Source organism: Haliotis rufescens, unplaced genomic scaffold (genome assembly GCF_023055435.1).
Source record: "Haliotis rufescens isolate VD_foot unplaced genomic scaffold, xgHalRufe1.0.p SCAF_4, whole genome shotgun sequence".
Lineage (NCBI taxonomy): Eukaryota > Metazoa > Mollusca > Gastropoda > Lepetellida > Haliotidae > Haliotis > Haliotis rufescens.
The window spans coordinates 32,504,958-32,518,050 of NW_025964112.1; the positions used below are offsets into that span (position 1 = coordinate 32,504,958).

General features: G+C 38.5%; 1 protein-coding gene across 2 annotated transcripts in view; it reads right to left on the minus strand.

The window, feature by feature from the left end:
- Positions 1-12,727, minus strand: part of LOC124149514 — a 29,733-nt gene extending 17,006 nt beyond the window's left edge. Inside the window, exon 1 of one of the 2 annotated variants that reach the window (XM_046521142.2) lies at positions 12,600-12,727. The gene's annotated coding sequence lies outside the window, so the exon portion shown is untranslated. Of the gene's footprint in view, positions 1-12,590 lie in introns of both variants that reach the window. The other variant, XM_048382144.1, reaches the window with a different exon arrangement.
- Between the last annotated feature and the right edge of the window lie 366 nt (positions 12,728-13,093).

Below are 13,093 nucleotides of genomic sequence, written 5' to 3' on the forward strand. Positions count from 1 at the left end.
GAGGAAGTAGATGTGAACATACTGATGTGAGGGAGGAAATAGATGTGAAAGCACTTGTCTAAGGGAGAATGTAGATATGAAAGCACTGATGTGAGGAAGTAGATGTGAAAGCACTTGTCTAAGGGAGAATGTAGATATGAAAGCACTGATGTGAGGAAGTAGATGTGAAAGCACTGATGTGAGGGAGGAAGTAGATGTGAAAGCACTGATGTGATGGAGGATGTAGATGTGAAAGCACTGATATGATGGAGGATGTAGATGTGAAGATACTGATGTGAGGGAGGATGTAGATGTGAAGATACTGATGTGAGGGAGGAAGTAGATGTGAACATACTGATGTGAGGGAGGAAATAGATGTGAAAGCACTTGTCTAAGGGAGAATGTAGATATGAAAGCACTGATGTGAGGAAGTAGATGTGAAAGCACTTGTCTAAGGGAGAATGTAGATATGAAAGCACTGATGTGAGGAAGTAGATGTGAAGATACTGATGTGAGGGAGGAAGTAGATGTGAAAGCGCTGATGTGAGGGAGGAAGTAGATGTGAAAGCACTGATGTGAGGAAGGAGATGTGAAAGCACTGATGTGAGGGAGGAAGTAGATGTGAAAGCATTGATGTGATGGAGGATGTAGATGTGAAGATACTGATGTGAGGGAGTTGATGTGAAAGCACTGATGTGATGGAGGATGTAGATGTGAACATACTGATGGTAGGGAGGAAGTAGATGTGAAAGCACTTGTCTAAGGGAGGATGTAGTTATGGAAGCACTGATGTAAGGGAGGATGTAGATGTGAAAGCACTGATGTAAGGGAGAATGTAGATATGAAAGCACTGATGTAAGGGGGATGTAGATATGAAAGCACTTGTCTAAGGGAGGATGTAGATGTGAAAGCACTGATATAAGGGGGATGTAGATATGAAAGCACTTGTCTAAGGGAGGAAGTAGATATGAAAGCACTGATGTAAGGGAGGATGTAGATGTGAAAGCACTGATGTAAGGGGGATGTAGATATGAAAGCACTTGTCTAAGGGAGGAAGTAGATATGAAAGCACTGATGTAAGGGAGGATGTAGATGTGAAAGCACTGATGTAAGGGGGATGTAGATGTGAAAGCACTGATGTAAGGGAGGATGTAGATATGAAAACACTGATGTAAGGGAGGATGTAGATGTGAAGGCACTGATGTGGTGGAGGAAGTTGATGTGAAAGCACTGATGTTGAGGAGGAAGTAGATGTGAAAGCACTGATGTTGAGGAGGATGTAGATATGAAAGCACTGATGTGAGGAAGTAGATGTGAACATACTGATGTGAGGGAGGAAGTAGATGTGAAAGCACTTGTCTAAGGGAGAATGTAGATATGAAAGCACTGATGTGAGGAAGTAGATGTGAAAGCACTTGTCTAAGGGAGAATGTAGATATGAAAGCACTGATGTGAGGAAGTAGATGTGAAAGCACTGATGTGAGGGAGGAAGTAGATGTGAAAGCACTGATGTGATGGAGGATGTAGATGTGAAAGCACTGATATGATGGAGGATGTAGATGTGAAGATACTGATGTGAGGGAGGATGTAGATGTGAAGATACTGATGTGAGGGAGGAAGTAGATGTGAACATACTGATGTGAGGGAGGAAGTAGATGTGAAAGCACTTGTCTAAGGGAGAATGTAGATATGAAAGCACTGATGTGAGGAAGTAGATGTGAAAGCACTTGTCTAAGGGAGAATGTAGATATGAAAGCACTGATGTGAGGAAGTAGATGTGAAAGCACTGATGTGAGGGAGGAAGTAGATGTGAAAGCACTGATGTGATGGAGGATGTAGATGTGAAAGCACTGATATGATGGAGGATGTAGATGTGAAGATACTGATGTGAGGGAGGATGTAGATGTGAAGATACTGATGTGAGGGAGGAAGTAGATGTGAACATACTGATGTGAGGGAGGAAATAGATGTGAAAGCACTTGTCTAAGGGAGAATGTAGATATGAAAGCACTGATGTGAGGAAGTAGATGTGAAAGCACTTGTCTAAGGGAGAATGTAGATATGAAAGCACTGATGTGAGGAAGTAGATGTGAAGATACTGATGTGAGGGAGGAAGTAGATGTGAAAGCGCTGATGTGAGGGAGGAAGTAGATGTGAAAGCACTGATGTGAGGAAGGAGATGTGAAAGCACTGATGTGAGGGAGGAAGTAGATGTGAAAGCATTGATGTGATGGAGGATGTAGATGTGAAGATACTGATGTGAGGGAGTTGATGTGAAAGCACTGATGTGATGGAGGATGTAGATGTGAACATACTGATGGTAGGGAGGAAGTAGATGTGAAAGCACTTGTCTAAGGGAGGATGTAGATATGGAAGCACTGATGTAAGGGAGGATGTAGATGTGAAAGCACTGATGTAAGGGAGAATGTAGATATGAAAGCACTGATGTAAGGGGGATGTAGATATGAAAGCACTTGTCTAAGGGAGGATGTAGATGTGAAAGCACTGATGTAAGGGGGATGTAGATATGAAAGCACTTGTCTAAGGGAGGAAGTAGATATGAAAGCACTGATGTAAGGGAGGATGTAGATGTGAAAGCACTGATGTAAGGGGGATGTAGATATGAAAGCACTTGTCTAAGGGAGGAAGTAGATATGAAAGCACTGATGTAAGGGAGGATGTAGATGTGAAAGCACTGATGTAAGGGAGAATGTAGATATGAAAGCACTGATGTAAGGGGGGATGTAGATGTGAAAGCACTGATGTAAGGGAGGATGTAGATATGAAAGCACTTGTCTAAGGGAGGATGTAGATATGAAAGCACTGATGTAAGGGAGGATGTAGATGTGAAAGCACTGATGTAAGGGGGGATGTAGATATGGAAGCACTGATGTAAGGGGGATGTAGATATGAAAACACTGATGTAAGGGAGGATGTAGATATGAAAGCACTGATGTAAGGGGGGATGTAGATGTGAAAGCACTGATGTAAGGAGGATGTAGATGTGAAAGCACTGATGTAAGGGAGGATGTAGATATGAAAGCACTGATGTAAGGAGGATGTAGATGTGAAAGCACTGATGTAAGGGGGGATGTAGATGTGAAAGCACTGATGTAAGGGGGGATGTAGATATGGAAGCACTGATGTAAGGGAGGATGTAGATGTGAAAGCACTGATGTAAGGGAGGATGTAGATGTGAAAGCAACATCTACATATCAAAAGTGAATTTATGATATTAATAAATGTATTTTGTGATATATAAAATTGAATCTTTGTGATCGTTTTTCAAAAGCACAATTCGACTTATACACATATATGAATTAATTTGATAGCTTAAAATAATGGTGCATTTTATATATCAACAATTTCATATAAGACGCGTGTAGCGACCAGAACTGGGATACGACCAGAACTGGGATAAACAGTCCACAATTTCGCAAAACCCAATTTACTGCGGTAATGCTTTCGGTTAGCTCTAAAACACATGGCGATATATATGCGGAATATGATTTAGTTTATATTTTTGGGGGGACGGTACTGAATATGATCTTTTGTATATTTCCATGTCCCATTCCAAATAAATAACGCACATTAAATTCTTCACTATAAATTGGAAACATCTTTAGTTATTATTATTTTTTTGTTATTTTGTACTTGACAAATATTCACACGCCTTTCTGTGCGGCAATTCACATTTATGCACAAATGTCAGTGTCTGTGCGATATTTCTTTTAACAAATTATGTTATAATTAGATCAATAATTGAAATCAAGGATGTGTTTCTACATCACATTGTGGTCACAATAGTGTATAGAATGTAATGGAATCGGCCATATTACAAAAGTAAAAGCGGTAACTCGAGGGGTTTCTGAAATATTTCGGATTGTGGCCGTTAAATAAAAGAGCCCCGACACATTATGCATTCCATTTAGATTTTGTTTTGTTTGTAACTGTAAACAATTTTCCGTATTCTGTTGTTTGTGGGCCAATTTAACGTGCAGTCTCCTCCAATACCACGATCTGAATAGAAATGCAAAACATGTATCCTCATTAATTTATTTAATGTAACTGTGCTGAAGGGAATCCTTGTAATTCACACATGAGTAGATGTGAGAAATCATATTTATATAATTTCAAAACAATTATTTCACTTGCCTCTGTATTTAGACAAGCTCTTTCCACTTCTTTTAATTAGTTCGATGGGTTAATTGTATATGGTTTGCCAGAAGATTGAGGCGAAAATTACACAAGATGAAAGTGTTTTATAATTCTTCTTTACAAAGTTTCGGGGAAGTACACAGGTACATCGGACATAAAATATACATTACTCAGAATGAAACGCGGGGTGTTGTATATCAGACATGTTATATACATCATTATAAATGAAAGACGCGGGGGAGTATGTATATCGGATATAAACTATACATCACTCAGAACGATAGATAACGATAGAGGGTTTGTATCGGATGTATTATATTTTACATACTTCAGAATGCTGTAGATGCAGACCAATGTAAGCTTTGAAACATGCTAAGAAGTATCCAAGCTGGATATTGACGATTGTTTCAGAATGGCATTCTACCCACATATACAAGTTAGTGGTAACCTCAAATACCTCCTTAACTTAACCCTATCACATATACATGATGCAGGTAATGCAAGCTCAGAAGTTTGGTGTGCAAATTTATAATAAATGTATAAATATAAATGTATAACTAACAGATATAAGCGGTAAGACGGATATGACTGATCATGCATGCATGCATGCACCGGTAAACCAGACCTAACAGAAAGGAGTATATAGTTACTCCATAGTGTTTTAGGAACCAGGCAGCTTCAATTTGAAATAAAGGAAAGATATATTGAAGCAAGTCGAAATAATACATTTATATATCTAGCCTAAAATCACGATGATCCATGGACAGTGCATTGTGTATGTCTATGTTGGGCATTGCTTAAAATATACCCACTGCTTCGCTTGTCATGTTAGGCGATAATCGATGGTTGGTTGGTTGGTTGTTTAACGCCGCACTGAGCAATATTCCAGCTATATGACGGCGGTCTGTAAATAATCGAGTCTGGACCAGAAAACACGGACAATCCAGTGATAGACATCATGAGCATCGATCCATGCATTTGGGATACGATGACATGCATCAACCAAGTCAGTGAGACAGACCACCCGATCCCGTTAGTTGCCTTTTACGAGAAGCATAGTCGCCTTTTAGGGCAAGCATGGATTGCTGAAAAGACCTATTCTACCCCGGGTCTTCACGGGCACCACAATCCATGAACCGGGTGGGCATGCTTGTATAGTGACTTCGTTAATTGTGTGTCATGTACCCCAATATAAATACATGTAAATAAACGATTGGTTTAAGTATGAACAACGTCCCACGCCGACATGTACGATGTCTCGCAATCAACCAAATAACGAACCTGACAACCCGAGGCTCGTTAGTCGCCTCTCATTATACGATTCTAAGCCGGACTCCCCATCCGATCAAGGGAATATTACCTGCATGGTCAGCTTTGCTGTTACTGGTTCTTGCAGTAAAATGTTGGTCCACATGGGCAGAGAGCAAAATAGTGATTGTTATTATAAGCAAACATCCAGCACGTCGGAGGACGTTGAACCTCCGATCCATGAAGTCACCTAGTAAGACAATTAAAATTAAGCATGTGTTGCTGGGGACCCCTTCTACACGAAATCAACTGCCTGAGTGGTCTAGTGGATAGACGTCTGCAGAAGGAGTGAGTAAGTGGGTGAATATGTATTTACACTGCTTTTAGCAGCATTCCTGGAGTATCATGGCACGGGACACCAGAAATAGGGTTTACTCATTGAACACATGATGGGAATCGAACCCGGGCCTTCGACGTGACGAGCGAACGCTTTGACCAATAGGCTAACCAATCGCACCCCTGACAGCGGAAGATAAAATACACGGAATAAGATAGTACCCGTGCTTGGCGATTGGCATTACGTGGATAAACGTGGATAAACACAGTACATATTCTGTTTTACAAAACTCATGTAAGAAAGAATCCATGTATTACCTTCACCCTCACTCGGTAAATACAAGAATTTCTGAATTCTGACACTCCTTGTGTAACACACTTACTGGTATAATACTCCCTATAAAAGTACCACTCATGACCTCCCTCAATATTTGCTAAGTTTGTGGTCCTAATCACTTTCAAAAGCTAAAATTAATTATAAATATTCAACAGTTAATAAATTTTAAAGGTGTTATGCCGCTTCTGCACGGCTTAATTACAGTAATACAAGGGTAAATATCTAATCGATAATTAATAAAAATCAGCTACAAGTATTCCATTATTTGTACATGTGAAAGGGCTATCCCATTTCTGGTCAAAGGGACATGAGTGATAATATAGTAAAAGGTCTCTTATAAATAGCAGTATTGACCCATTACATTAAGATTCTGCTCATAAGTGCGAAATATTATTTACTATCATCAACCGACAAGAAATCTTCAGATTCCCTTAAATGTAGATTTTAAAGGCATTATCCCACTTCTGGTCAAGGTGATATGAGTCATAATATAGTCAAAAATCTCTTAAAATTAGAAATAATGACCCATTGCATTCAGATTCTGCTCACAAATGTGAAACGTTATTTATTTTCTGCAGCCAACAAGAAATCTTAAGATTCCATTAATTGTAGATTTTAAAGGCATTATCCCACTTCTGGTCAAGGTGATATGAGTCATAAAATAGTCAAAAATCTCTTAAAATTAGAAATATTGACCCATTGCATTCAGATTCTGCTCACAAGTTTGAAATATTATTTACTATCATCAACCGACAAGAAATCTTAAGATTCCATTAATTGTAGATTTTAAAGGCATTATCCCACTTCTGGTCAAGGTGATACGAGTCATAATATAGTAAAAAATCTCTTAAAATTAGAAATATTGACCCATTGCATTCAGATTCTGCTCACAAGTGTGAAATGTTATTTACTTTCTGCAGCCAACAAGAAATCTTAAGATTCCATTAATTGTAGATTTTAAAGGCATTATCCCACTTCTGGTCAAGGTGATATGAGTCATAAAATAGTCAAAAATCTCTTAAAATTAGAAATATTGACCCATTGCATTCAGATTCTGCTCACAAGAATTTACTATCAGTAGTCGTGAAGAAATCTTAAGATTCCATTAATTGTGGATTTTAATGGCATTATTCCATTTATGGTCGAGGCAATATGAGTCTTAATATAGTCAAAAATCTTGTAAAATTAACAGTATTAACCCATTGCATTCACATTCTATTCACAAGTGCGAAATGTTATTTATTATCATCAGCCGAGAACAAATCTTAAGATTCCATTAACTGTAGATTTTAAAGGTGTAATTCCATTTATGGTTGAGCGAGTAAGTTACTATGGTTTTATGCTGCTTTTAACAATATTCCAGCAATATTGCTGGAGGACACCAGAAATGGGCTTCACTCATTGTACCCATATTGGGAATCAACCCAGGTCTTCGGCGTCACGAGCCAATGTTTTAACCACTAGGCTACCCGACCGCCCCCCCCTTTGGTTGAGGTGATATGAGTGATAAATAGAGATTATCACGCGAGTGTGTTTTGGGATGGTAAATATCCTGTATTAGGAATAAACATTGTATTTAGCGAGCCTTGGCTTGTTAAATACATAGTGATTGATATTTCTCCAGATTCCCGATGGTTAATTCTGACTTGATCGCCGAATGACAAGGGCGATGCCATGTTTGTTTATAAACAGTGAAAGTAGTCCCAACTTGACCTTTGATATTTGCATCTCTATCCGCATATGACCCCAACGGATATCGTTTTTATCCATTGGCTTTATTCTGCTGAGAAACCTACCCATTATATGATAATACAGTATAAAATCTCTTAAAATTAGAAATATTGACCCATTACATTCAGATTCTGTCCACAAGTTTGAAATGTTATTTACTATCATCAGCTGAAAGAAAATCTAAAGATTCCATTTACTGTAGATTTTACAGGTGTTCTCCCTTTTTCTGGTCGAGGCCATATAAGTAATAATATATACTGAACAACAAAAGTTCCTGTGACATTAAATAAGATTTAATGCAAAGTTATGTTTTTTACCAAATCTGAAACAATTTCTGTTTGCAACAGATAAAAGACTCCTGTAAATGTTCAAATGGTTTAATTTGTCATACTAAATGTTTCTGAATCAGCTCCAAGTCATATGGTCTATGGCGAATGTGGTAGATACCCGTTATATATTTGTTCATATTTACGTTTACTCAGATACTGGCTCAAAATAACAGAGATGTCGCGGGAACGAATCCCAAGAAAATGCTACGAAATGCTTGTCTATCGTGATAGTGTTGGTTACGTAACCTGGGCATCAAACATTAAGCATTTACTCTTCTCTCACGGATTTGGATATGTTTGGCTAAATCAAAGCGTTGGAGACAAAATGTATTTTCTTAGCTCTTTTAAGCAGGTAGCAATTGATATGTTTACTCAAAACTGGAGGTCAACACTAGATAACAGTACACGCTACGACGTCTATAAAACCTATAAATATTGTCTAACACCAGAGGTTTACCTGCATACTATAACAGAGAGAAAAATTAGAGACACATTTATTAAACTCAGGCTAGGGTTAAATGATTTGATGTGCAACAGGGGTCGCTTCTCCTCTATTCCTAAGGATATGCGTTTTTTTCCATTCTGCGAAAACCATATTGAAAACGAATTACACTTTTTGTTTATATGTCCAATTTACGACAACCTAAGATTGAAATATATGCCTGATATCACTAAGAACCACTATTCCATGAACAAAATATTATCTTTTAATGGTATCCCTAGTAAAAAATTAACTAAGATATTACAATACATCTATCAAAGTCTACGAGTGCGTAGTAAATTACTTAGTAAATCCGATATGTCCAGAAATAATTAGTTGTTTTGAAACTTTCGCATCTAGATCAGGAGTATCTACATTTCATTTTTGTCTGTTTGCTTCTACTAGAAATGCATATACATTTAAATTGTCAAATTGTCATGACATGATGAGTATATTACTGATAGATCCTTTTGTATTGAACGTCGTGCTATGGCTGAAAGCCTTTGCGATGTAAAACTTCATATTTCCATTCCATTCCTTTTGTATTTTATACTACTACTGCTGCCACTGTGGTTATTGCCACTGTTATTACAATACCTCTATTACATGTCAAGCATCATATTAGTTATCCAATAATTATATAATGCGCTGTACAGCTGTAAATGATATTGTTTATCTGTATGTGTATATGGGCCAATGGCCTTTCATACAATAAAGATTGATTTATTGACTTCAGAAAATGCGTGATTTAAAAAAAAACATGAACATGCCAAAATGTCAATTTACAAATCAATGGTGTGTGTGTCCACCTCTGGCTGCAATGCAAGCAACACGTCTTCGTCTCATGGAAGAGACCAGGCGTCACACAAAGTCCTGTGGGATATCTGTCCATATCTGCTGGAGCATGTTTGAAGTTCCTGCTGTGTCTGTGGAACACGTGGTTGACGTCGAAGGCGCCGATCCATCTCATCCCATATGTGCTCGATTGGTGAGAGATCAGGGGAGTGAGCCGGCCAGGGGATGACAATTACGTTGGTTTGTTGAAGAGAATCCTGAACAAGTCGAACAATATGAGACCAGGCATTGTCATGTTGAAAGGTAATGCCTGGGCCATGACGACGACAAAACGGTAGAACAACAGGGCCAGTGATCTCGTCGCGGTAGCGCTGTCCATTGAGATTTCCCTCTACCACTATCAAACAGGTCCTCTGTCTTGCTGTAATCCCACCCCATACCATAATGCTGCTGCCCCCGAACCAATCTTCTTCCATAACACAACGATTGAAGTAACATTCACCTTGACGTAGGTACACACGAATCCGTCCATCACTTTGGCTGAGGTGAAAACGAGACTCGTCAGTGAATAGAACTTGTCCCCACTGCATGGCCGTCCAGCGTAGACGCTGTCTACACCAGTGTAGACATGCTTGACGGTGGTTTCCTGTCAAAATGGGACGTCTGGCGGGTCTTCCGGCGACAATCCCTGCACATCTGAGATGGTGAGGTACGGTTTGTGAAGATATTCGTCAAAGGCCAGGGATGCTTCTTGCAGTCACTGTTGCTGGTTGGAATCGATATCGTAGGTGTATTGTTCAAATCAAGTTGTCTTGTCGATTATTGGTTACGCATGGCCTGCCACTCCGAGGATGGTCTCTGACTGCTTTCGTCTGTTGCCAATGTTGCCATAAACACCAAATTGCTCACAGGGCCTCATTTTCGGACAAGCGTGGCATTTCGTAATGTGGAATAATTGCGTAATTTTGTTGTTTTTCTGAGTAGTTGTTGTCAGCACGATGCTAAACAATGCACATGGAATCCAGTTAACGCACATGTTTTTATACCCATTCTTGGGTAGTGAAATGCATGGGGCTTGCATAAAAGTCAACTTTTGCATCAAATGCATGCTTTTCTGTAGCAGTTGCGCTTTTGTGACTAGATTCCATACATATACTACAATATTGACAACCAAACTTTACTTGTTTGAAAAATACACTAAAATATTGGTGTCACAGGAACTTTTGTTGTTGAGTATAGTACCTGGCAAATGAAACGAGAACAAAGAAGTACTGCTTATTACCATAGTTAATGTAGAGATCTACTTGAATGTTGAGGTAAAATGTACATATTGATAATCTATGTCAGGCAGAATAGTTTCTTTTTGTCTTTGCTTCAGGAGTTCAGACATGGTGCACAAAGTATTAGTAAGAATTAGTCTTCAGGCGAATCATATGTCCTGTGATGAAAATATGAGGGCTATATTGAATTTTACTTATCGCGTACATGACGACGTTAGGAGGGGTTACTTTGATCAGAAACATTATTCTTCAAGGTCAAATTGTTGGTTCTAAAACTCGCTCCAAGAGAGCATTGCTACCTTTAATTGGTGAATTCTCACACAATTTATTTGGTGCCGCCCTGACAGCGACATGAACATAATACGACAACATATCAATATCTTATCAAACAGAATGAGAGCTGAAGAAGCAGCTTTTAATGTGTCACAGGATTACATGGGTTTGTACATATCTAAGGCTAATGACAGAATGGATGGTTTGAAGCAAGGTATAATTCAAATAATTCCAGTAAAGTAAAATTATTTTTTTCTGCTACAACATTAACAATATGAGCTTATGACCTTGCTTAAATTTACACTGAGGTTCTCACACCCTTCATAGAGATAGTTCCTCCTTGGAATTCAAGTATCAACAATCTCCTGAGCAGTAAGAGATCTGAACAGACAACTAGTCAGTAGTAATTAGGGAATCATCTTGTGACATGTTTATGGCTAGTGTGTCAGGTAAGTGCTAGCAGTAGCTATAATGTTAATAAAGCGGTGTTAAACCCAACTCACTTAAAAATTAGAAATATTGACCCATTGCATTCAGATTCTGCTCACAAGCTAGAAATGTGCTTTGCTATCAGCAGCCAAGAGAAAATCTTAAGATTCCATTAATTGTAGATTTTAAAGGCGTTATCCCATTTACCTGCTGTTTTACTGTGTATGAGAAGAAATATGTCCAACTCTCATAACTCTTGCAAAATTGCATAACACAAACATCCTAGGAACTTGAATTATTACGCTTGTATCCCCACCAATGAGTGGCATAACAACTTTAAAATACATAAATTAGAGAATAATTTTATTTTCATTTGGCTTTTGCTATTTTGTAGGAAACACTGTGTTCAGAAGTGGCCAAGATAGCTATTTAACAGAAAATTTACTCTGTTATTAAACATGTCACCACCTCTCAAAGGTTATGATATGATAGACAATTAAATAATACATTTGGGAGTGATATCATGGTTAGAAATTAAACATGGCAATGGGCAGTAATTACAGATAATAAGCAACACGACCATTTTTATAGGAATTGCATTTTGTCATGATCGATATGCATAAAAAGAAGAAATTGTATTCCGCTTTAGTTCCGCATTACCACTTTTATACACTGCTATATTTAGCTGCAAATGTCGGACATCGAGTCAGTAGCATTGCCATTGGCGCACTTTGCAGAACGGAGTAAAAATACAAAACACAAGAAGTACAGATGATTTTGCTCTTATTGAATGTTTGTCAATCAAACACATAGTTGCATGCCACAAATATAATTCTCTATGGTGTTTATCCCAGTTCTGGTCGCTACAGACGCGCGTCATTCGGTTCGTCTCGGGAATGTTACGGGGAAAGGGCTATAAATAGAATAGGTTTTCCCTATCGGTAATTTCCTTGTCTTGATGAAAAACACATAATCAGGACATTGACTCATATTCGTGCGCTGTATGTTTAAGCATGAGTGGTGGCCTACGTAAAGAGTAGGAAACAAAAAGTAACTTGACAAGTAATATTTGAAAACATTTGAACATTCCTTTACGCATACTGCAGAGTGCAGGTCCAGATTCAACTGGTATTCCAACAAGTAAGATCAGAGACCATTTGTTCTGTGGTAAGGTGACATTTACAAACACTCTCTTTAGATGTTTAGAGCCTTACACTGTTTACCTGTACTGTCATCATTCAAAGTGCACAATATGTTGTGAACGGTCGCTGAAGACTTTAGTGTTGATTTCCAAGGACACACACATCACCAGCAAACAGAGCGACACCTCTGGCGATCAAGAGTTGTCGTTCTTGTGACCGGATCCTTGCCGGATGTATATTCAACAAGTAGAGACTGCTGCAGTGCATTGTTCCCCGCAATATAATGTCGTATGCAGAGGAATGAAGTGTTAGCAATGGGAAGGGAAGACTGGTGTAAAGTACAAATTGGTTGATATTAATGTAGTTATCTTTGGAAAGCACAATAAAAGCAACACTGTCTTTAAATGGTCAGCACAAAGAAAACCCATACCACAGCTGACGGATACACTTATCTATGTACACATCTTATTAAAAATGAAAAGTTCAAAAGTTGTATTCAGACACTCACGAGGAAAGACACAGATGCTTACCAGAGACTAAAGCATCAGTTTTTCATGATGATATCCCGGTAAGTT